The sequence below is a fragment of the Scyliorhinus torazame genome, chromosome 10 (assembly GCF_047496885.1).
Source record: "Scyliorhinus torazame isolate Kashiwa2021f chromosome 10, sScyTor2.1, whole genome shotgun sequence".
In the NCBI taxonomy this organism is placed as follows: domain Eukaryota; kingdom Metazoa; phylum Chordata; class Chondrichthyes; order Carcharhiniformes; family Scyliorhinidae; genus Scyliorhinus; species Scyliorhinus torazame.
Window position 1 is genome coordinate 18,259,721 of NC_092716.1, and position 24,937 is coordinate 18,284,657.

The following is a 24,937-nucleotide window of genomic DNA, read 5'->3' on the forward strand; positions in this document are numbered from 1 at the left end:
GCACTGTAGCAGTTGAAGAAGGCAGCTCACCATTACCTTCCCAAGGGCAATTAGTGATGGGTAATAAATGCTGACCTAGCCAGCGGGGTCCACACCCTGTGAATTAATAAAAAACTTTGCAAAAGCCAGGGAACCATCCGACTACCCTGAGATCTTCAGCCATTCATCTGGACAACCAAGCGAGCCTTTTGAGTGAGGTAAGGCAAGCACTCGCATGACTTGGGCAGAACGGTAGCACAGTGGTCATCACGGTTGCTTCATAGCGCCAGGGTCCCAGGTTTGATTCCCGGCTTGGGTCACTGTCTGTGCGGAGTCTGCACGTTCTCCCCGTGTCTGCGTGGGTTTCCTCCGGGTGCTCCGGTTTCCTCCCACGGTCCAAAGATGTGCAGGTTAGGTGAATTGGCCATGCTAAATTGCCCTTCGTGTCCAAAATGATTAAGGGGTCATTGGGTTAAGGGGAGAGGGTGGAGGTTCGGGGCTTAAGAGGGGCGCTCATTTCCAAAGGGCCGGTGCAGACCTGATGGGCTGAATGGCCTCCTTCTGCACTGTTAATTCCATGTAATGATGTTTTAACTAATATATTAATTGCAAAACCGAAGGGCAATATATTCATGACTCAGGCTGACCCCTTGGAGTTGTAGCTGTAGGAAAGGGTCGTCATCAATATGGGCCTGGAAGCTGATAGTTTAGCTGTTTCTATGGTGGATCATCAGTTCGAATGTCATGTGACAGATTGGCTCCCTCCAGTAATTTTTGAGATATTTGCATTCATATAGCGCCCTGAGAAACCTTGGGGCATCTCAAAGCACTTTACTGCCAATAAAGTACTTTCTGAAGTGTAGCCACTGTTGTAATGCGGGGAATGCAGCGGCCAGGTTGGGCACAGCAAGATCCCACGAATGCAATAATGACCAAAAGGTCTGTTTCAATGATATTGGTTGAAGGGGTTAATATTGTTCAGTCTGCTACAGAGAATCCTACTCTAATGCCTTGCGAGGGAAAATATGTCCTCCATTTTAGTATTTTTAAAATTCATCTATGGGATGTGGGCGTCGCTGGTTAGGCCAGAACTTATTGCCCATCCCTAATTGTCCTTCAGAAGGTGGGGGTGAGTTGCCTTCTTGAACCACTGCAGTCCTTGAGGTGTAGGTACACCCCCTAGGCTGTTAGGGATAGAGTTGCAGGATGTGCCCCAGCGACAGAGAAGGAACGGCGATATATTCCCAATTCAGGGTGGTGAGTGACTTGAAGGGAAACCTCCAGGTGGTGGGGTTACCAGGTATCTGCTGCTCTTGTCCTTCTAGATGGTTGAGGTTGTGGGTTTGGAAAGTGCTGCTTAAGGAACCTTGGTGGGTTACTGCAGTGCATCCTGTAGATGGTACACACGGCTGCCATTGTTCGTCGGTGGTGGAGGGTTTGAATGTTTGATGAAGGGGGAGCAATCAAGCGGGGCTGCTTTTCCCTGGATGGTGTTGAGCTACTTCACTGTTGTTGGAGCTGCACTCATCCAGGCAAGTGGAGAGTACTCCTGACTTGCGCCTTGTAGATTGTGGACAGGCTCTGGGGGGTCAGGAAGTGAGTTACTCGAAGTAGGATTCCTAGTCTTTGACCTGCCCTGGTAGCTACACTATTAATGTGGCTAGTCTAGTTCAGTTTCTGCTCAATGGTAGCCCCCAAGGTGTGATTATGGGGCATTCAGCAATGTAATGCCACTGAATGTCAAGAGGCGGTGGTTAGATCCTCTCTTGCAGGAGATGGTCACTTCTGTGGCACAAATGTAAAGTTGCCACTTGTCAGCCCCAGCCTGGATATTGTCCAGGTCTTGCTGCATTTGGACACGGACTGCTTCATTATCGGAGGAGTCACGAATGGTGCTGAACATTGCAGTCATCCGCAAACATCCACTCTGACTTATGATGCAAGGAAGGTCATTGATGAAGCAGCTGAAGATGGTTGGGCCGAGGATACTACCCTGAGGAACGCCTGCAGTGATGTCCTGGAGCTGAGATGATTGACATCCAACCACCACAACCATCTTCCTTTGTGCCAGGTATGACTCCAACCAGTGGAGTCCCATTGACTCCAGTTTAGCTGGGGCTCCTTGATCCCATACACGGTGAAATGCTGCATTGATGTCACTCTCACCTCACCTCTTTCGTTTATATTTGAGCTAAGGCTGTAATGAGGTCAGGAACTAAGTGAACCTGCTGGAACCCAAATTGAACGTCCGTGAGCAGGTTATTGCTGAGTAAGTGCCACTTGATGGCAATGTTCATTTTTTTTATTTTTCAAAATAAATTTAGAGTACCTAATTATTATTATTTTTTTCCAATTAAGGGGCAATTTAACATGGCCAATCCACCTACACTGCACATCTTTGGCTCCCCACGCAGACAAGGGGAGAATGTGCAAACTCCACATGGACAGTGACCCAAGGCCGGGATTCGAACGCGGTCCTCTGCTGCCCTTGATGGCACTGTTGATGACTCCTTCCATCACTTTGCTGATGGTGGAGAGTAGACCGATCGGGCGATAATTGGTTGGATTTGTGCTGTTTCTTGTGTACATGACACACCCGGGCAACTTTCCACATTGCCGGGTAGATGCCAGTGTTGTAGCTGCACTGGAACCGCTTGGCTAGGGGAGTGAGAAGTTCTGGAACACAAGTCTTCAGTAGTGAATCGTATTGGCTGAAGACTGACATCTGTGATGCTGGGGACCTCTGGAGGAGACCAAGATGGATCATCCACTCGGCACTTCTGGCTGAAGATTGTTGTGGATGCCTCAGCCTGGTCTTTTGCACATATGTGCTGGGCTCCTCCGTCATAGAGGATGGGGATATTTGTGGAACCTCCTCCTCCAGTAAGTTGTTTAATTGTCCATTCACGGCTGTATGTGTCAGGGCTACATCTGAACGATAAAGCAATCCCTCAGTAGTGCAGTGGAGTGTCATCTTAGATTATGTGCTGAAATGGGACCAAAACCTACTCTGATTCAGAGGTGGGGATGGGGATGAACCTTTTTATCCATGGAATTAGGAATTATAAACGTGTTGAGCTGGATGTTGCCGTTTGGACAGGTGAAAAGGTGTCCGAGCGGTGCCATGCTCCACATGTGTGAACCTGAAATTTCAGTTTCAGCTTGATGTTGTCTGAACTGTTTACAGTTAAATGTGTTGAATGTTAATGTTAAAAATGTCCTGTTCTACAGAGTTGTGAACCCTGAAGAGGTATCATATCAAATATGTGGTCATGCATTGGTCTATTCAGGCAGCCAAAAGGAGATTTACGGACAGAGATGTCCAGACGGACTTGGACTGAGCTGCCAGAAAAGGGGGAGCTGCTGAAGTGTGGCAGGTGACTCTGCAAGTGAGGGTGGATGAATACCAATATGTGTCCAATTCGAATGGTGTGTGACTCAAAGAGGAAATTGTAGATAAAAGTGTTTGCCTTGCGTTGCCAATGGAGGTTGGATGACTCACTATTTCATTGTCACTGTTCACCGCAAAACTACACGTGGAAATGCCAGCTCTGCCACTCAAGCATGCAATTAAGCATTGGCCTCTCTGCATTGGTGGGCGTGGAGCTTGTTCATTGTGGAGTTTTTTGTCGTTATTACCCTTTCACGGGTTGGACACTGCTGGCAAGTCCAGCATTGGTTGTCCATGTCTAGTTGACCTCGGGAGGATAATGATTCACCTTTCTGAGCTGTTGAAGACTTTGACTACCATAGCGCTGTTACGGAGGGAGTTCCAGGATTGCCACCAGTGTCGGTGATACAACGGCAGCCGGGTTCTAGGTCTTGATAGAGTGTGACTTGGACGGGAACTGGGAGGAGATGATGTTCCTTTTGACCTGCTGCCCTTCGAGACTCCAAGTGGTAGAGGGTGCTGCTGCTGCTGCTGGTGACCTTCTGTCGATTATTAATGTGACGTAAACCAAACATACACAATGCCGGTGGAGTATTAATGGTGCAGTGCACGCTACTCTTCAAGTGTCATGTTGACTGGAGATGTAGTCAGTGTCCATGGGTTTGAATGGAGCAAATCTGCCTTTCCCGATTGTAAACCTTCTGGAAATGGAAACTGGCGATGAGAATTACTTGGCTTTTCCCTGACATGGTTCACATGTGTTCAACGTGACTCCATATTTCATCAATGTCATGTGACTGCACGAAAGGAGTTGCCAGCCTTCATTACTCCAGGAATCATAGATTATTCTCCAAGACATTACCACGAGCAACCCTCGGAGAGAAATCACAGGGACATGAAGATCTTTTGTGTGTCTGTGTTTTTAAAAATTCCTTCAAGGGATGTGGGTGTCGCTGGAATGGCCAGCATTTATTGTCCGTCCTTAATTGCCCTTGAGAAGGTGGAGGTGAGCCACACGCCTTGAACCGTTACAATCCATGTGGTGCAGATACATCCACAGCACTGTTAGGGAGGGGGTTCAGGGATTTTGGCACAGAAACAGGGCAAGAACGGCGATACAGTTCCGAGCCACAATGGTGTGTGACTCAGAAGGAAGCTTGCAGGTGGTGACGCTCCTAAGTTTGTTTTTCTGGATGATAAGAGGGTGTGGGTTCGGGCGGTGCTGTCAAAGGAGCCTCGACGAGTACACCTCGTCGATGGTACACACCATGGCCACAGTGCGTCGGTGGTGGAGCGAGTGAATGTTGAAGGTGTTGGGTGGGGTACCGATAAAGCGGGCTTCTTTGTCCCAGATGATGTTGAGGTCTTAAGTGCTGTTGTGTGTCTTTATTTAAATTGTCCTTGAATGTTTGTTTGTTCATTAGTTGGAAAAATATTGGTGTCATGTGAGAGTACCCTTTAAGAAATGAGTGTTTAAGAAATGTACCTTTAAGAAATGGAGCTGCTCATGTTACTGGAGTGATGTCAGAGTGTGGGTGAAGCTGAGCTCCACTTCTGCTTTTTAGTTTCAGTTTGAGAAAAGCTTGAGTGTGTCTCTGAGCTGCACTGCTGTTGATCTCTGCCATCAAAAAACTATCTGTGGATCATTTGGTGAATTCAGAAGAATTATAAATGTTTTCAGTCTTGAATGTAAACCCTGATGTGCTCCTGTTTAGAGGTTTGTAAAGTATTTTGGATGTTAAAAGAACAGCATATAGATTACTTGGTGTTGTATTCTTTGGGGTGTGTATTTGATTTACTGGTTGCTAAGACATTCACTGTTTGTTTTAGAAAGGTTAACTTGAGTTCATAGGATAAACATTGTTTCGTTTTAAAATCCACTTGTCCATTTTCTGCTATACCAAACCTGTAGAATGGGCCATGTGCTCCCCATACCACAATCTGTTCAAAGTTGTGGGTCAGGTGAACTCCATTATATACTTTGGGGTTCTCTAAACCCTGGCCCATAACAATTGGGGGCTCGTCCGGGATAAAAGTCTATCTATTGGATTGGCTTAGTGAACTTGAACACAGTGAGGGGTGAGCATATTGTGGTTGCTTTTCAGATGTGGTATGTTAGTTTAAGTGGGGAGTGTATTGTGGACAATGGCTCTTTCAGAGGCTCAGAAGTTTTTGGGGTGGAGACTGTCACACGCAGTACCTTACGGACAGCGACTAAAGGCAGACTGTTAGATTTGGCAAAAACATTGCAGTTAACATCAACTGACAAAATGCGAAAAGATGAGGTAATTATGACGGTGGCTAAGCATTTAAAGTTGCCTGAGATATAGTTTGACTCATTGGAAATGGCAAAAATTCAGCTGCAAATTAAACAAATGGAACATGAGAAAGAATTAAAGCAGCTTGAATACGAAAGAGAGAGAGTGGAAAGAGAAAGAGAGAGAGAGGAAAAAGAAAAGGGGAGAGAAGAAAGGAGAAAAGAAAGAATAGCCCTAGCAGAACAAAAAGAAAGAGAAAGGGAGATACAGATCAAGGAAAAAGATAAAGAGAGAGAGTTTGAACTTCAGAAAATGGCCATGAAACATGACAGTCAGTTAAAATTGGCAGACGTAAAGGGAAACGTACAGTTGGCTAATAGTGATGAGGATAGTGAGAAAGTGCGTCAAAGTCGAAAGCTTGGTGGGGATCTATTTAAATATGTCCAAGCATTGCTAAGGTTTGATGAGAAGGAAGTGGAAGCCTTTTTCATCTAAATTGAGGAGGTAGCTAAACAAATGAAATGGCCACAGGACATGTGGGTGTTACTGATTCAAACAAAGCTGGTAGGTAGGGCGAGTGAAGTGTTTGCGTCACTACCCGAGGAGGTATCTGGGACATATGAGGAGGTGGAAAAATCCATCTTGGGTGCATATGAACTAGTGCCTGAAGCTTAAAGACAAAGGGTTAGAAATTTAAGGAAAGAATTTGGTCAAACATACATGGAGTTTGAAAGGCTCAAACAGAGTAATTTTGATAGGTGGATAAGGGCTTTTAAAATAGATCAAACGTATGAAGATCTCAGAGAAATTATACTTTTGGAGGAGTTTAAAAATTCAATTCCTGATGTAGTGAGAACTCATGTGGAAGAACAGAGGGTTAAAACTGCGAGATTAGCAGCAGAAATGGTAGATGATTATGAATTAGTTCATAAATCAAAGCTTGGTTTCCGACATCAGTTTCAGCCTGTGAGGGATAGAAACTGGGGACATGAGAAATACTCAAGTGGTAAAAGTAAAGGTGATCTGATGGGAGATAATAAGGAGAGTGTACCTCAGATTAAAAAAGAAATCCAGGAGGGTGGAAAAGAAATGAAAAGTTTCAAATGTTTTCACTGTAATAAACTAGGCCAAGTAAAGCCACGGTGTTGGTGGTTGAAGAAAAGCACTGGGAAGGCTGATGTAGTAAAACAGGATAAGACAGTGGGGTTTGTTAGAGTGGTAAAGGAAAACCCAAGTGAAACAAAGGAAGTGCAAGAGATTGTACAGCCTGATCACGAGGTGATTGATAAGAAGATGCCAGATCTCTTTAAAGAATGTATTTGTGTGGGTAAAGTTTACTCATGTATATCAGGAGGAGTAGGTAAAGAAACCTCAATTTGAAGAGATACGGGAGCTAATCAATCTTTAATGGTAAGAGATGAGGAGTAATGTAGTTTGAGAAGAATGTTACCAGAAAAGGTGGTAATATGTGGAATTCAGGGTGAGAGGAGTAGCGTTCCATTATATAAGGTAAGGTTGGAAAGTCCAGTGAAGAGTGGTGAAGTGGTAGTCGGAGTAATAGAGAAACTATCTTGTCCAGGAATACAGTTTATCTTGGGTAATGATATAGCTGGATCGCAAGTGGGAGTGATGCCTACTGTGGTTGATAAGCCAGTGGAAAATCAGACAACTGAAGTGTTGAAGGACGAATATCCTGGGATTTTTCCGGATTGTGTAGTAACAAGGTCACAAAGTCACAGGTTAAGACAAGAGGAGAAATCAAAGAGTGAAGATGAAGTGGAAGTGCAATTATCAGAAACTATTTTTGATCAGATGGTTGAAAAAGAACAAGAACAGGTGGAGGATGAGGCGGATATTTTTAGTTCAGGAAAATAGGCGGAGTTACAACAAAAAGATATAGAAATAAAACAGATGTATCAGAAAGCATACACGGAAGAGGAATCTGCATGTATACCAGAGTGTTATTACCATAAAAGTGATGTCTTGATGAGAAAATGGAGACCTGTACATATGCAGGCGGATGAAAAGTGGGCAGAAGTTCATCAAGTCGTATTGCCGGTAGGGTATAGAAAGGAGGTGTTGCGAGTTGCACATGAGGTATCATTGGGAGGTCTTTTGGGAATAAGGAAAACTCAAGCTAAAATCCAAAAACATTTTTATTGGCCTGGACTACATAAAGATGTAGTTAACTTTTGTCAATCATGTCACACATGTCAAGTGATAGGGAAACCTCAAGCAGTGATAAAACCAGCGGTCGTAATACCCATTCCACCATTTGAGGAACCTTTTACAAGGGTCCTAATTGATTGCGTAGGACCGCTTCCTAAAACAAAAAGTGGGAATCAATATCTTTTAACTATAATGGATGTGTCTACTAGGTTTCCAGAGGCCATTCCACTCTGTAATATTACATCTAAAAAGATTGTGGAGGAGTTACTTAAATTCTTTACTAGATAAGGACTACCCACAGAAATACAATCGGATCAAGGATCAAATTTTATCTTAAGGTTATTCAAAGAAGTTATGGACAGCTTAGGAATAAAACAGTTTAAATCAACTGCGTACCATCCAGAATCGCAGGGAGCATTAGAAAGGTGGCATCAGACATTAAAGACAATGTTGAGGGCATATTGTCAAGATTATCCAGTGGATTGTGATAAAGGAATTCCATTCATAATGTTTGCAATTAGGGATGCTCCTAATGAGTTAACCATATTTAGTCCCTTTGAACTAATTTTTGGTCATGAGGTTAAAGGACCACTTAAATTGATTCAGGAAAAATTGGCGGGTGAGAAATCGGAAATTACATTATTGGATTACGTGTCAAATTTTAGGGAATGATTAAATAGAGCACATGAATTGGCTAGACAAAATTTGAAAGTTGCACAAAATGTGACGAAACGGGCCACGGACAAGAAAACCATAGTTCGTAGTTTTGCCAGTGGAGATAGTGTTAGTGTTGTTACCAGTGGTAGGTGAACCTTTAAAAGCTAGGTTTTGTGGACCTTATCAGATTGAAAGGAAATTAATTGAAGTGAATTATGTTGTAAAAACACCAGATAGAAGGAAGACTCACCGAGTGTGTCATGTGAATATGCTTAAAAGGTACTTTGAAAGGGAAGGAGAGAAAAAGGAGGAGGTTTTAATGATTCTAACTCAAAGTGACGAACCAAATCCAGATAACTGTGAATTTGGCATACCTCAAATTAAATTGGAAAATGATGATGTTCTTAAAAATTGGGATAAATTGGTGAGTTACCTTCCAGAGGAAAAACAAACTGACCTGAAAGAGTTATTGATACCTCATGGGCAAGTTTGTGGAGCTAAATTGGGAAGTACTAACATGGCTATACATGATGTAGATGTGGGAAATGCTGTTCCAATCAAACAACATCCAGACAGACTTAACCCTTTAAAATTGTCACAGGTTAACAAAGAGATTGAGAGTATGCTTTAAAATGGCATAATTGAAGTGGGTTGCAGCCAATGGAGCTTACCCATAGTGATGGTGCCTAAACCAGATGGTACCCAACAGTTGTGTGTGGACTATAGAAAGATTAATGCAGTTACAAGAATGGACTCTTATTCTATCCCATGTTTGGAGGATTGCATTGAGAAAGTGGGACAATCAGCTTTTATTTCCAAATTGGATTTACTTAAAGGTTACTGACAGGTACCTTTATCCGAAAGGCGAAGGAGATTTCAGCTTTTGTGACTCCAGATGGTATATACCAATTCAAAGTTATGCCATTTAGCATGAAAAACGCCCGAGCTACATTTTAATGGTTAATTAACAAAGTTTTTTCAGGATTATCCAATTGTGCGGTATACATTGACGATCTGGTAATTTTCAGCCAGACATGGAAAGACCATTTAAAAGATCTGATGGAGTTATTCGATCGACTTCAGGAGGCGGGTTTGGTGATAAACCTAGCCAAAAGTGAATTTGGAAAAGCCCGAATCACTTTCCTTGAGGAGTTTTCGATACCCTCAAGACGAAGGGAAATCATGCTATTTCTTGGCATGAGTGGATTTGATCGAACATTTGTGCAAATGTTTTGTAGCGTGATTGCTCCACTGATGGACTTGCTTAAGAAACGTCGAAAATTTCAATGGACAGCGGACTTTCAACAGGCATTTGACTGCCTGAAAGCTGTGATTACCAATGCTCCTGTGTTGGAAAATTGCAAGGGACTCTGTGATCAAAGGGAACTCAGTTATCTGACTTTAAAGAGAAATGCCAAGGCGTCGAGCAATGGACAGATCGTGCAGAGACCTTCTTGTTCAAAGAGACTGTCAATCCAGAAGGATTTCAGTTGGAGGAAGGAGAACAAGAATGGACTATATTATTATACCTGTTTGCGTGTGTTGTTTTTTTGAAACGAAAAGCATATTTACTGTGTGCATTTCTTAAAGGATGGTGAAAAGGTGAAAAATGAAACCATCTTGAAGTTGATGGTTTATTTTTTTTTCTTGGGGGGGAGGTATCATGAGAGAGTACCCTTTAAGAAATGAGTGTTTAAGAAATGTACCTTTAAGAAACGGAGCTGCTCATGTTACTGGAGTGATGTCAGAGTGTGGGTGGAGCTTAGCTCCACTTCTGCTTTTTAGTTTCAGTTTGAGAAAAGCTTGGGTGTGTCTCTGAGCTGCACTGCTGTTGATCTCTGCCATTAAAAAACTATCTGTGGATCATTTGGTGAATTCAGAAGAATTATAAATGTTTTCAGTCTTGAATGTAAACCCTGATGTGCTCCTGTTTGGAGGTGTGTTAAGTCTTTTGGATGTTAAAAGAACAGCATACCGATTACTTAGTGTTGTATTCTTTGGGGGGTGTATTTGATTTTCTGGTTGCTAAGATGTTCACGTTTGTTTTAGAAAGGTTAACTTGTGTTCATAGAATAAACATTGTTTTGTTTTAAAATCCACTGGTCCATTTTCTGCTATGCCATACCTGTAGAATGGGCCATGTGCTCCCCATACCACAATCTGTTCAAAGTTGTGGGTCAGGTGAACTCCATGATACACTTTGGGGTTCTCTAAACGCTGGCCCATAACAATTGGAGTTTGGGGAAAAGGCTTGTTGGATGATCCTGGACTGTCAATCAGGTAGTGAAGAGTCTGTTTAATTTCCGAGTGGCAGAGGTAGGCAGCTCACCGCAATGACGGAATTACCGGGTTGCCAGAGGTGTGGATGTTTAGGGGAGGGAGGAAGGTGCGCGGGGACAGGTGAGGCTCAAGATCACACAATGAATCCCCCTGAATACATGGAAACAGAGTTGGCAACTCTTAATCAGGACATGAAGCAGCAGCAAAAGTAACAGCTTTGTGAGCTTTCACAGTACAAACGTGGGAACCTGGTGCCCTTAGCCCTTGGAGGCTGCCCTGCCATTCAATGTGACCGTCCCTGATCCTCGATCTCAATGCCACATGCCCGCTTTCTCCCCATACCTCTGAAGCCATTAAAACAAATAAAAATCTGTCGCTCTCTTGAATACATTCAGAGACTTGGCCTCCCACAACCTTCTGTGGGAGAGAATTCCACAGGTTCACTACCCTTTGAGTGAAGAAATCTTTCCTCATCTCAGTCTCACATCCTGAGACTGTGTCCCCTGGTTCTCGCTTCCCCAATCAGGGGAAGCACCCTCCCAAAATTTGTCTGTCCGGGTCTCCAGAATTTTAGTGAATGCAGAATAATGACACGCAGGTTGGCAGATTAACCACCGGAGGGCAGCATAGGCTCATCGTGACCAGAGAATGGTGTCGGACTTGTCGAGCTTTCTGAAAATAGGGAGACTTTCTACCTCCCCACAGACCTTCGGTGGGGGATGAGTATCACTTCAGAATTATTGAATTTCTGCTTTAATTCAGTTCTTCTGTGAATTATAGACCTGCTTCCAGGATGTGCTCCTGCTCAAAAGATTGTCCATTTCTTTTTAACTCACGCCACACATGAACCAAACTGAATAAGTTTTAACACTGGGACTCCTGCAGTGAGCAAATCTGCACAATGTATTAACAGCAGCATGCCGAAGAACAGTCTAGATTTTTAAAGGTATCGCTTTGAGTGTCTGTATTCCCAGTTGTGACTGGAGCAAAAGTCGAAAACATTAATTAGCAACACCGAACTGGAGGCGCTAATTATCCGTAATCACCCCTCAGCTGATCGGGGTGGGTTTGTTGGAGAAAGTACCTGCATAATAACTGGTTTTGTTGAGTAACATTTTTAAAAAAAAAATTTAGAGTGCGCAATTATTATTTTTTCCAATTAAGGGGCAATTTAGCATGGCCAATCCACCTTCCCTGCACATCTTTGGGTTGTGGGGGTGAGACCCACCAGCCACGGGGAGAATGTACAAACTCCACACGGGCAGCGAGCCCGGATCCTCAGCACCTGTGATGATCTGTGAACTATCATCTGTGTATATAATGTAATAACCAAACTGTATATAAACATTAGTGCCTGCTTGTATAGATTATGGTTCCAGCATCCGACCACAGGTGGTGTGGCGACAGCAGAACGTTACTGGAACACAGACACACGTGAGGCAGAAAGTGGATAGCAGGTGTAGAGTTCAGCCGTATATCGAGTAGCTCCTTCGTCAATATAAATAATACTAGTCAATCATAGTTATTTGTATTCAGCCATAGTATCCAACTGTGATCATAGTAGACATCATAGAAACCTTTTAATGTTTTAGTTAGTTAAGAAATAGTTTTGTTCATTTACAAAGCCGTATGTTCTCTGATCACTTCAACTACTAAAGACATTGCCATCCGTGCATAGAGAGAACATTACAGCACCGTGAGGCAACAGTGCTAACCACTGCGCCATCGTGCCACCAAATATTTTATATTAATCGCCACATTCTTTCCTGCACAGAAAAATTTCCATTTACAACATCCGTAACTTCCTGCCTCCCCAGGGTCGGATCTGGGAGGTACTCCAAGGATAAACCGGTAATTCCTCTCGGAAGTTCCCAAGTAAGGGTTTATGCAGCAATTGCCCGCCACCCTTTGACCTGATCCCCACCCCCTAATATCTGACCCCCCGCCACCCAGTCAACACCCATGTCTGACCCTGCCCGATGTCCAAACCCCCCACCCTCGATATTCGACAGCCCAATCCAATTGTCCAACCAACCCCTCCCCTGCGATGTCTGCTTCAAGGCAGCTAGTGCCGTGAAAATGGGTAGTGTCCTCCCTTGTCTGCTTCTTTTGGTCTTGTAGGACTGAAGAGGTGCTGCACAGTCAAAGGTGCTGTTTTTTCCACTGAAATATTAAAACGAGGTCCGCCTGCTTCTCGGACAATAACAGAGTCAACATTCATCCCTCAACGTGACTCAAACCGATGATATATTCTTTATCTCAATATGTTTGCGGGAGCTTGCTGTGCTCAAATTGGCTGCCATGCTTCCTGCGGTGACTGCTTAAAATTAAAAGTATTTAATCGGATTTGAAGAGCCTCAGGCAGTCCTGCGGTCATGAATACAAGTCCCTCCCTCTCTTGCTTCATCTCACTCTCTCACCCAGTTTAATGAACAACAAAAATAAATGGCACTTGATCTGAAATCATCGACGGCGATGATGGTCTGACTTGCTTTTTGCCGGTGTCACTTGTCAAACTTGGTGCCTGTGAATTTATTTGCCCCGTGCTTCTTTGCTTCGCCCCATCCGTTTGACAGGTGAAGACTTTCCAATCATAACCGCCGTAAGGAAGCGGCACCAGCCATCCCACGGGAGCTCCTAAATCGGGCAACAGTCCTCTTTTTGACCGGGGCCTGGCTATTTTTAATGCCCATCTCCTACACTTGTTCGAACCCGAGGCCGGGGGCTTAAGACATAGTCGGCATTCCGAGGGATTTGCAAGGCTGCCCTCTAACAGGTGCACCACGAAGCAGAGCAGGTTGCTGGCGGGTCAGAGCACAAACTACTTGTGTCCACATGACGCAAGATGTCTAATACAGGCCTGTGCCTTAAAATGCACCCTCCAATATTAAATTGCGCAGAGGCCATCTGGCCTCTTCATCAATTACTGAGGGAACAGCTTTGGTCTTTAACAGAATTAGATGCTGCAGGGTCCTAAATCCTTTCCGAAGAGTCCAGAGTGACAGCTTAGCCGCCTTGCAGACAAGGCCTGTTGGCCAATTTGACAATTTAATTTTCAACCCCCAACATTAAAATGACGTGATCTTTAAAATATAGATTCCAAATCACGAGCTACACTGGTTGTCTCTGAACATTATCTGAGGCGTCGAACGTGTCCTAAATGTTTTGGATCACGTTAAACCCGTGAGACGTTTCTCGCTGTGCAATTGATTGTGTTTTTGTTCGGATCTGGTGATTTTCTCTGGATTTATTGCCTGTTCCTGATTGCCCTTGAGAAGGTGGTGTTTCAGGTGCTTTCTTGAATAGAACTGAGTGCCTTTCTAAGCCGTTTCAGGGAGCAGTTAAAAGTCAATCACCTGGGTCTGGAGTCACATATACTTAATTTGAACTCAATGGGAATTGGGGGGCAACAGCCCACTGGTTGGAGTCATACTTTGGACAAAAGGAGATGGTTGTGCGTGTCGAGGGCCAATCATCTCAGGCCCAGAACATCTCAGGCATTCCTCAAGGTAGTGACCTCGGCCCAATGGTCTTCAGCTACTTTATCAGTGACCTCCCCGCCAACAGGGTCAGAAGTGGGGATGTTTACTGATGATTGCACAATGTTCACTGCCATTTGCGGTGACTCAGATTCTAAAGCAATCCATGTCCATAGATGCAGCAAGGCTTGAACAACATTCAGGTCTGAGCTGATAAGCATGGGCAGCACAGTAGCGTGGTGGCTAGCACTGCGGCTTCACAGCTCCAGGGTCCCAGGTTCGATTCCCTGCTGGGTCACTGTCTGTGCGGAATCTGCACGTTCTCCCCGTGTGTGCGTGGGTTTCCTCCGGGTGCTCCGGTTTCCTCCCACAGTCCGAAAAAGGTTAGGAGGGGTTATTGGGTTTAGGGGATAGGGCTTAAGTGGGTCGGTGCAGATTCGGTGGGCTGAATGGCCTCCTTCTGCACTGTATGTATGTATGTATATATGTTCTAAGTGTCAAGTGACACCTGTGCCACAAAAATGGCAGAAAATGATCCAAGAGAGAATGTAATCATCTCCCCTTGAATTTCAGTGGCATTAACATTGCTGTATCCGCCACTATTAACATTTGAGGGGCTATCATTGAACAGGACAGGACCTGAGTTGCACCAGCGATGCCAAAACGGTAGCTGCAAGAGCAAAATAGAGGCTGCGAATTCTGCAGCAGGTAAGTCATCTCCTCACTCCCCAAGGTATGACCACCGGTTATAAGGCACAAGTCAGGATTGTGATAGAAAACTCTCTTCTCTTGCTCCAAAAACCTCAAGAAACTTGAAACCATAGAGGACAAGCAGCCACCAATTTTAACATTCACTCCCTCCATCACTGAAGCATGGTGGCAACTGTGTGCACTTCTTACAAGATGCATTGCAGGATTGGCTCTTTTGCCAGCACCTTCCAAGCTGTGGCCTCTGCCACCTAGAAGGACAAGAGCAGCAGGTGCGTGGGAACACCACCACTAAGTCCTCCTCCAGGTCACTCACCATCCTGACCTGGAAATATATCGAAAGTTCCTTCATTGTTACTGGGTCAAAATCCTGGAACGCCTTCCCTAACAGCACTGCTAGTGTACCTACACCTCATATTCAAGAGGGCAGCTTAATGCCCTGTTCGTAAGGACGCCTAGCGATGGAGAACCATCACTGGCTTTGCCAGCCACATTCACATGTCAAAAATCAATAGAGAGAAATATAGGCCAGATGGGACAAGGAGCACAGATTTCTTTCCCGAAAAGACATTAGTGAACCAGATGGGATTTTACAACAACCTGTTAATTTGATTGAGTTCATTACTGCTACTCACTTTTTATTCAATTAATTAAATGTAATTTCCCCAGCTGCCAACTTAGGATTTGGAACCATGTGTCCAATCATTTGTCCAGACCTTTGGATTATTAGTCCAGTAACCTAATCATTATGTTCCTGTACCCCTAAAGTGTTTAGTTATGATTCTTCATCTGTTAGGCTTGCTGGACCAGCTGATCCTTTCCTTATCATCACTTTCAAATGTGCCTCTATAGAAAATACAACTTGAGGAGCCTTTGTCAGGAAAACGGGGAATACATATGGTTTCCTTCCAGTGCTTCCTTAACCAGCATCCCCTCGGATATGAAAAATGAGGGAGGAAGAAAACAGGGAATTACAGACTGCTTGGCTTAACATCAGTAGTGGGGAAAATTCTAGTCTCCATTGTAAAGGATAGGAAGACAGGACACTTAGAAAATATCAATGGGATATGAAAGGGAAATCACGTTTGTCAAACTTCCTGAATTTGTTTTGAGGCTGCAACTGGCAGAATAGATAAGGGAGAACCAGTGGATGTGGTGTATTTGGATTTTCCTGCAGGAGTGAATGACTGCCCGGGTGCCCTTTAAATAGTGTGCTCGACCTTCGACCCCCATGTGTTGACGGCGGCGACAGTGACTTCCCACCTGGCCCTGTCACGAGATTGGCCGAGCTCCTCATAGACGCCTAATCAATGAGCTAAAGAGCACAAGATTGTGCGTAGTTAACAGTCTCGCCCCAGCCCCCTTTCCTCCCACCCCAGTGAGAATCATTTCCACTTCTGCTCCCACCACTGAACTTTGACTGCAGAATGGAAGATGTCGTCTTCAGTCTTTGTGTCTCTTCCTCTCTGTTTTCTCGCTCTCTCTACCTCTCTCTGTGTCCCTTTCTCTCACTCTCTCGCCCTCTACAGTTCTGTCTTTCTCATTAGTCTTCAATAAGTATCTGAAGTGTCCCTTTTTCAATTCTCAATAACACTCGGACTCAATTTCAGACGGTGTCTATCCTGATAATAAGGACAGGTACCTGGTAATAATAGGACCTTAAAATAGCAGACAAAGAAATTTCATACGTGAGTGTTAATAGCAGATGAACAATGTGCAGCAAAATTTCAACCTAACCCTGTCTTGCGGGTTAGGCTGACTAATGAAACTCTAATGGTGCTGATTGGACTTTCAGTACATGACTTCTACACAGCAGCCAGACTGACCTTTCTACTTAATCAAAGGCCTGAACTGGGTTATCTACTGAATCTCGCGCCAGCAGCAGTGTACGGTCTGGTTTCAAATGTTGGATGTTGCAGCAAGCAGGCACTCGGTTTCTATCTCCATGTTATGCACTGCTGAGGATTGGCTTATTGTGTAAAGCAACAAAAGTGACCCCCTCCCCTCCCATTTAAACCAGTCCAGTATTTGTTTTACCGTTGCTGTGTCGTTAAATATATCAGTGGTTTATCCTGGCTGTGATACTTCATGTTGTCTCGACCTCCCCACCTTGCCACGCTCGCAGAGGGTCCTTGTGGACTAGGCTAATAACTTACCCTCTCTACGTTTCAACAGGGTTACAGTTCTTACGGCTTGCCTTGTACATAGACTCTGAACAATGGTGCACAACAGGGACAGCATTGCAAGCGCCATAAAAAAGCAAAGCATCGCAAATGCTGGAAAACTGAAATAAAAACAGAAAATGCTGGAAATGGCTAGGCAACATCTGTGTCGATTGCAGCCTTGGCTGACTGTCTGTGTGGAGTTTGCACTTCCTCCCGTGTCTGCGGGGGTTTCTTCCGGGTGCTCCGGTTTCCTCCCACAGTCCAAAGATGGCTAGGTGGGGTTACGGGATGGGGTGAGGGAGTGGGTCTATGTAGGGTGCTCTTTCAGCAGGTTTGTGCAGACTCGATGGGCTGAATGGTCACCTTCTGCACTGTAGGGATTCTATGGAAAAAGAAATAGTGAGCATTTCAGGCCGATGACCCTTCAACATGGTCTTCAGCCAACATCCCCCTTCTGGCCGACTGATGGAAGGAAGGTCGTTGATGAAGCAGCTGAAGATGGTTGGGCCTAGGGCACTACCCTGAGGAACTCCTGCAGTGATGTCCTGAGACTGAGATTATTGGCCTCCAACAACCACAACCATTTTTCTTTGAGCTACATATGACTGCAGCCAGTGGAGAGGTTTCCTCCTGATTCCCACTGACGTCTCCACATTGCCGGGTAGGTGCCTGTGTTGTAGCTGTACTGCTGGCACAGCTTGACTCGGAGGCTAATAGACATAAATAATCTGCAAGCAGTGACAGAGAGTGTAACATAGCAAAATTTGAGGATGATACTAAAGTAGGTGGAAAACCAGGCAGTAAAGAAGAGATAAAGATTTTACAGGCGGATATCGGGTGGATGTTGGGCAGCATGGCAGCATTGTGGATAGCACAATTGCTTCACAGCTCCAGGGTCCCAGGTTCGATTCCCGGCTTGGGTCACTGTCTGTGTGGAGTTTGCACATCCTCCCCGTGTGTGCGTGGGTTTCCTCCGGGTGCTCCGGTTTCCTCCCACAGTCCAAAGCTGTGCAGTTTGGTGGATTGGCCATGATAAATTGCCCTTAGTGTCCAAAATTTCCCTTAGTGTTGGGTGGGGTTACTGGGTTATGGGGATAGGGTGGAGGTGTTGACCTTGGGTAGGGTGCTCTTTCCAAGAGCCGGTGCAGACTCGATAGGCCGAAAGGCCTCCTTCTGCACTGTAAATTCCATGATAAATTCTATGATGATATCGATAGTCTAGGAGATTGGGCCAAAATTGGCAGATGGAGTTTAATGAAGTTAAATGTAAGGTTATCCACTTTGGCCGAAAAAATGGAAGGGCAAATTAATATCTAAATGGAAAGCAGATTCAAAATGTGTCTGGGCAGAGGGATCTGGGTATCTTTGTTCATGAATCGCAGAAAGTTGGTCTGCAGGTACTGATTTGTTATACTCTAGGTGTAACATAAGCAGCTTACTTGTGGTGCACTTGACAAAGGAAGGTTCAGACGTGGAGATAACTTCAACACGTTTATTAAACTATTTACATTTCTATTACTCGGGTTCGACACTACTGCTAATCCTGCTATAGCTACCCAGACTGACTAACCAGTTGCTGCAATCCACGTGGTGGGTGTAATATTGAATCAACCCTGTGTCTGTACTCACTGACTGTCTCCACTGGAAAGAGGCAGACCATGTGTGTGGTCTCCATTATATATGGGTTGCTGTAATGCCCCCCTGTGGTGGTGTCACCTCTGTGTGCATCGTGAATATCCATTGGTCGTGCCCTATCTAACTGGCCCTAACCCTAACCCTAATCCTGACCCTAACCCTAACGCTGATCCTAACCCTAACCCACCCCGGATGAGGGGCTGGTTGCTGGGCGACAGGGGTTATCTGTTGCGGCCGTGGCTAATGACACCCAAACGGAGACCACAGACCAACGCGGTGCGCCGGTACAATGAGGCGCACGCAGTAATCAGGGGTGTCGTGGAGAGGTGATTCGGTCTCCTCAAAATGAGGTTCAAGTGCCTGGACCGATCAGGGGGCGCCCTGCAATACGACCCTGACAGGGTCGGATGGATCGTCGTTGCATACTGCGTTCTGCGCAACGTCGCCCAACAGAGGGGTGATGTCATGGAGGGGGAGGACGCACGTGAGGCCGAAGAGGCCACCGACGCTGATCGTGAGGAGGAGGAGGAGGTGTGGTGGGGGAAGATGAGGGGGCGAAGGCGGGAGGGCGGCGTGGCATAGACACCATCGGGGCGCGGGAGACGGCTGAGAGGCCGCATGACGGAACCGATTGGGGCAGCGGGCACGCGATGCGCTGCTCAGCGCACGGTTCGTTCACTAGGTGGAGGGCATCATTCTTCAGGGCACCACGCAGCACCCCCCTCACACAGGTCCCGCACCAACGCCCAACCCTACCAGACACGGCACCACCATCACGCCGCACTGCACCAGCGGCACCTCGTCACTGTCGGTAGACTGATACCTCCGTAAGCGGGTGTGAACACTGCCATACTGGATGATGACAACCCGCTCTGCGATGAGCTGTAAGCCACAAATCGCTACTGACCATCTGACTCATGGCCATTTCTGAACACCGCCTCCTCGCTGTCCCCTCTATGCGTGAGGGACACTCCATTACATGTCCATGTGGGGCCACGGGCGTTGTCGCATGGCGGACGAGGTGTGTTTGGTGTCGGGGTGGGGTCCACTCCCGGCCTCACCATTGCGATGATCCTCAGCCAGAACCGTCAGTGGGCACCCCCGCTTCCCCCCCAACCCCCCCACACCGCCACCCCCGCTTCCCCCCCAACCCCCCCACACCGCCACCCCCGCTTCCCCCCCACACCGCCACCCCCACTTCCCCCCTAACGCCCCCACTTCCCCCTAAACCCCCCACTTCCCCCTAAACCCCCCCCACACCGCCACCCCCGCTTCCCCCCCTAATCCCCTACATGACCACCCTCCCTCCCCCCCCAACCCCCCCACACTGCCACCCCCGCTTCCCCCCTAACCCCCCCACACTGCCACCCCCGCTTCCTCCCTAACCCCCCACTCCGCCACCCCGCTTCCCCCTGCAACCTTCCCACACCGCCACCACCGTTTCCCCCCCAACCCCCCCACACCGCCACACTCCCTTCCCCCTAACCTCCCCCACACCGCCATCCCCGCTTCCCCCATAACCCCTCCACACCACCACCCCCGCTTCCCCCCTAGCCCCCCACACACTGCCACCCCCGCTTCCCCCTAACCCCCCACACACGGCCACCCCCGCTTCCCCCCTAACCCCCCACACACCGCCACCCCCGCTTCCCCCCTAGCCCCCCACACACCGCCACCCCCGCTTCCCCCTAACCCCCCACACACGGCCACCCCCGCTTCCCCCCTAACCCCCCACACACCGCCACCCCCGCTTCCCCCTAACCCCCCACACACCGCCACCCCCGCTTCCCCCAACCCCCCACACACCGCCACCCCCGCTTTCCCCCTAACCCCCCACACACCGCCACCCCCGCTTCCCCCTAACCCCCCCACACCGCCACCCCCGCTTCCCCCCTAACCCCCCACACACCACCACCCCCGCTTCCCCCTAACCCCCCACACACGGCCACCCCCGCTTCCCCCCTAACCCCCCACACACCGCCACCCCCGCTTTCCCCCTAACCCCCCACACACCATCACCCCCGCTTCCCTCCCTAAACCCCCACAAACCGCCACCCTCCCTTCCCCCCTAACCCCCCCACACCGCCATCCCCGCTTCCCCCCTAACCCCTCCACACCGCCACCCTGCTTCCCGCCCCTAACCCCCCCACACCGCCACCCCCACATCCCCCCACACTGCCACCCCCGCTTCCCCCCAACCCCCCCGCACCGCCACCCCCACTTCCCCCCCTAACCCCCTCACACCCCCACCCCACCCCCAGAAAAAGGGCAGACGCATGGAGGTTTGGAGTAGCAACATTTATTGTGACAATGCAACACACTAGCCCCTATAACTAATCTGTGCCCTGCACCCGTGCCAACTTACTACGTGCCTAACTTTTTTGCCTTACGGGCCCTACCACTACGTTGAGGTGTTCCCCCAGACAGTACAGCAGGAGTGGACGCGGACTGCTGAGAGTCCTGCCCTTCGACTTGGCTCCCCGTCGGCACGCGCGTCCTGGGGCGGTCCGACGTGGATGGGCCAGGCTGCTCGGCAGGATGGCGTGGTGACACCCTCCTCTGCCCGCTGCCCACCAGATGCACCAGGGACATGACAGGGGGGGTGCGAGTGCCCCGGTTCCTCCCTTGCTGTGGCTACAGGGACAGGCACCGGGACCAATCAGCCATGATTGAATGGCGGAGTGGACTCGATGGGCCGAATGGCCTTACTTCCGCTCCTATGTCTTATGGTCTTATGGTCTTATGGACCTCCCCCTCCCCCAGGGAGCCAACTGGCCCTCGGGCCTCTCTAAGGGACGGCGGTGCACGGGGAGGCACGCCCCGTTGCACCACCGACACCTGGCAGTGCCAGTCCTGGAGGCCCGCTGTGGTATCGACCAGGGTCGGAACGTTGCCGGCTATGGAGCTGAGGGAGAGCGACATCCCTGTCTGGGACATCGCTACCTCCCCTGGGTTTGGGCGACACCGTCCATCATATGGACAAGGCCGCCGATGCTCTCAGCGATAGCCTGCTGAGACTGGGCCATGGCCTGCTGAGACTGGGCCAGAGCCCGGAGGACGGCGGTAATGTCCATGTGGCTCTGGAGCATGGCTGCCTGTGAGAGGGCAGTCCTGTCATGGGCCACGGATGACGCGTGCGCACTAAGCCCCACGCCCTGAAGAACCTGACCCATGGCCGAAGCTATTTCCCCCATTGCCTCTATCGCGGACGCCACCCGTGCGGTGTTGGCCTAGGTTGCAGCCATGACCGGCAACACTCCCTGCTCCTGGACGCGGATGGACTCCTCCAGCTGCGTCTGCAGTTGCGAGAAGACAGCCGTCATCCTGTTGTCTGGTCCCTGGGGTGCCAATTGCATCGGGTCTGTGGGTGGGCCTGGGATGGCCAGGAAAGCGGGAGCCATCTGGGCAGCAGCTGGGTGCTGGGCCTGGCCTGCCCTCCGACCGTCCAGGCCCTCGGCTTCTCCTACCTCCACCTGCTGTACCAGTTTGACTGTGTGGTGCGTACCAGAATGTGTACCAGATGCCTCGCCACTAACTTTTCCCAACCGAGGTGGGTGTATCTGTGGTGTTGGGGGGTGTGGATGACAGCAGTGCCGCGGCCGCTAGGTCTTCGTCTGTCCCCAGCTCTGTCTCCTGTGTGGAGCCTTGGCCTGCTGGGTTTCGACCACGGCCGGTACGAGGTTCCCTGCCCCCGTGCCTCGAGTGCCGCCACGTCCTCTGTGCGTCACTGTCCGGACTAACTGTCCCCTCCCCATCCATCAAACTTTCATATGAGTCGCTATCGTCCGTCCTGACGTCTCTGTCTGTCCTCTGTGCGTCAGGCCTCGGTGTGCCAGCCTCAGAGGATGGCTCTCCTGCCCGTTGTCATCCCCGTCTGTCCGATTGGACACTGGGGCCAGAAGGGTTTGGTGCACGTCGGCGTGGTGAACGGTCGGTCCCATGGCGGTGCTCGTGTGGCCCTGGATAACACATTAAGGCAGGTCTCGTTAGTCTTGCGTCGTCGTTTGTTCGGGGTTGAGGGGATGCGTAGTGAGGGTGTGGACTGTGGGGTGGTGCAGTGTCAGGCGGTGGGGTGTGAGGGTGAGGACTGTGGGGTGGTGCAGTGTTAGGCGGTGGGGTGTGAGGGGGGAATGGGGACAGAGATGGGATGAGGGACTGCATGCACACAGTGGATTCTCACTTGGAGCTTCGCCTCCGACCTGGCACGGCGCTCCCTCCCGGCTGGGGGCTCCCCCGGCAAGGCCCAGTGCCCTCTGCTCGTATGGAGTCAGGGGGTGCAGCTGGGGAGATCCACCTCCAGTTCTTGCACGCTCCCGGAAATTGTGCGCTGTCTCGCCCTTGGGGGGTGGGAGGTGCAGCACATGGTTAGACGCTCATTTGCAGGACACACGTATGAACGCAACTTTATCACACGCAGGGGACACTCCAACCCCGCCATGGCACCTCCCACGGGGGGGGGGTCCACGTGTGTCCCGGGTGCAATCAGCCACCCCCCCCGACCCCCTGGCCCTCCCCCGCCCCCGGCGCCCCCCCTCCCCGCCCCCGGCCCCACCCCCGCCCCCCCTCCTGCCCCCCCCCAGCATGGGCAATGGGGGGGGCATTGCCCGGGGCGCGGCTCAGGGAACTTATCCTCGCTGCCCTCATGAGGTCCTGCAGCTTCTTCCTGCACTGTTCCCCCGTGCGGGGGATGTGACCCACAGCGCTGACTGCGGCCCCCACCTCTCGCCATCCACGCCTCACGGTGCTGCTTGACTGTCGTTGTCCTCGTTGGGGGTAGAGGATGGCCCTGCGCTCCTCCACTGCATCCAACAGTGACTCCAGGTCACTGTCCCTGAAGCGGGGTGTGGCGCGACGGGGCTCCTCCATATCGTCCCCGGTGTTTCTGTGCGCCACTTCCTTATACGTGGCGCGGCATCATCGTGGTGTCACGCGATGACGGCACCGCTCCAGCGCTCTGCACACCGCGTTCGTCGCGGCCCCGCTGCTGGCCCCCTCTCAGGCAGTGAATTGGCCGCGGCGTAGGCCCGTTCTCGCCGTAGTGGAACGCAACGGCGTTCACGACGGCGCGGGCACTTGGTCTCCATATCAGAGAATCGCCCCCTATGGGTGAGAGGTGGTAGATTTAAAATTGAGATGAGGAGGAACTACTTCTCGCAGAGGTTTGTAAATTTGTGGAACTCGCTGTCTCATCGTGCGATGTAATCTGAGTCATTAAATGGTTTCAAGAAGGAGATAGATACATTTCTGATTTTAAAAAACGGGTTAAAGGAATGTGGGCAACAACTGGGGAGGTGAATCTGAGACCAGGAAGAGACCAGCCATGATCTGATTGAAGGGTGGAGCAGGTTCGAGGGGCTGAACTGCCTACTTCTGCTCTTAATTCCTATGTTCCTATGTTCCTGTTGGCCTATTATTTTCTGGTAAATTCCTACTTCCCTTCTTGAATAATGGTACCAGATTAGCTGTCTTCCAGTCCTCTGGTACCTCTCCTGTGGCCAGAGAAAACTTAAAAATTACCGTCATAACCTTTGCAATCTCCTCCCTTGCCTGTTGTAGCAGTCTGGGATACATCGCATCTGAGCCTGGGGTTTTATCCACTTTTAAGCCTGTTAAAATCATTAATACCTCCGCCCTCAATGTTGCTTTATTCAAGTGCATCACAGTCCCCCCCTCTGATTTCTATACCTACACTGTCCTTCAGTAGGCAGTAATTAGCAGGAGGTTTCCATGCCCTTTGCTTGACCTGGTCCCATGAGTTAATATTGAAGATGCCCAGACCAACTTCCTCCTGACTGTGTACTACTGTGCCAGTGCCACCTTTGGTGATGGTGGTGCTGTCTGGGACACTGTCTGTAAGGTATGATTCTGCAGGTATGACTGTGTCAGGATGTTGCTTGATCAGTCTGTGGGGCAGCTCTCCCAATTTTGTTCCCAGATGTTAGTGAGAAGGACTTTGCAGAGTTAACTGGGCAGCTGTGTGGTCCCTCATTCTTTTAATAAGTTTAATTAACATTTTGGTCGTAGTCTGATACAACGTGTAGCTCTCTGGTCACATACTAGGCCAGACCAGGAAAGGGCATTGGTGAGGTTGTTGGGTTTTCATGACAACCTGGGAGTTTCTCTTTATTCCAGATTTATGAAGTCAGTTTACATTGCCCCAAGCGCCATGGTGGGATTTGAATTCATGGGCTGAATAATACTTGCCGGTACAGTGCG

The 24,937-nt window shown here is 48.8% G+C and overlaps 1 long non-coding RNA gene across 3 annotated transcripts in view; it reads left to right on the forward strand.

Annotated features, from left to right (window-relative positions):
• LOC140430377 (uncharacterized) overlaps positions 1 to 17,204 on the forward strand; it is a 41,852-nt gene extending 24,648 nt beyond the window's left edge. For all 3 annotated transcript variants that reach the window (XR_011949396.1, XR_011949397.1, XR_011949398.1), the window contains exons 3-4: positions 14,787 to 14,921; positions 17,097 to 17,204. This is a non-coding gene — a long non-coding RNA (uncharacterized lncRNA). The remainder of the gene's footprint in view (positions 1 to 14,786; positions 14,922 to 17,096) is intronic.
• The last annotated feature ends 7,733 nt before the right edge of the window (positions 17,205 to 24,937 follow it).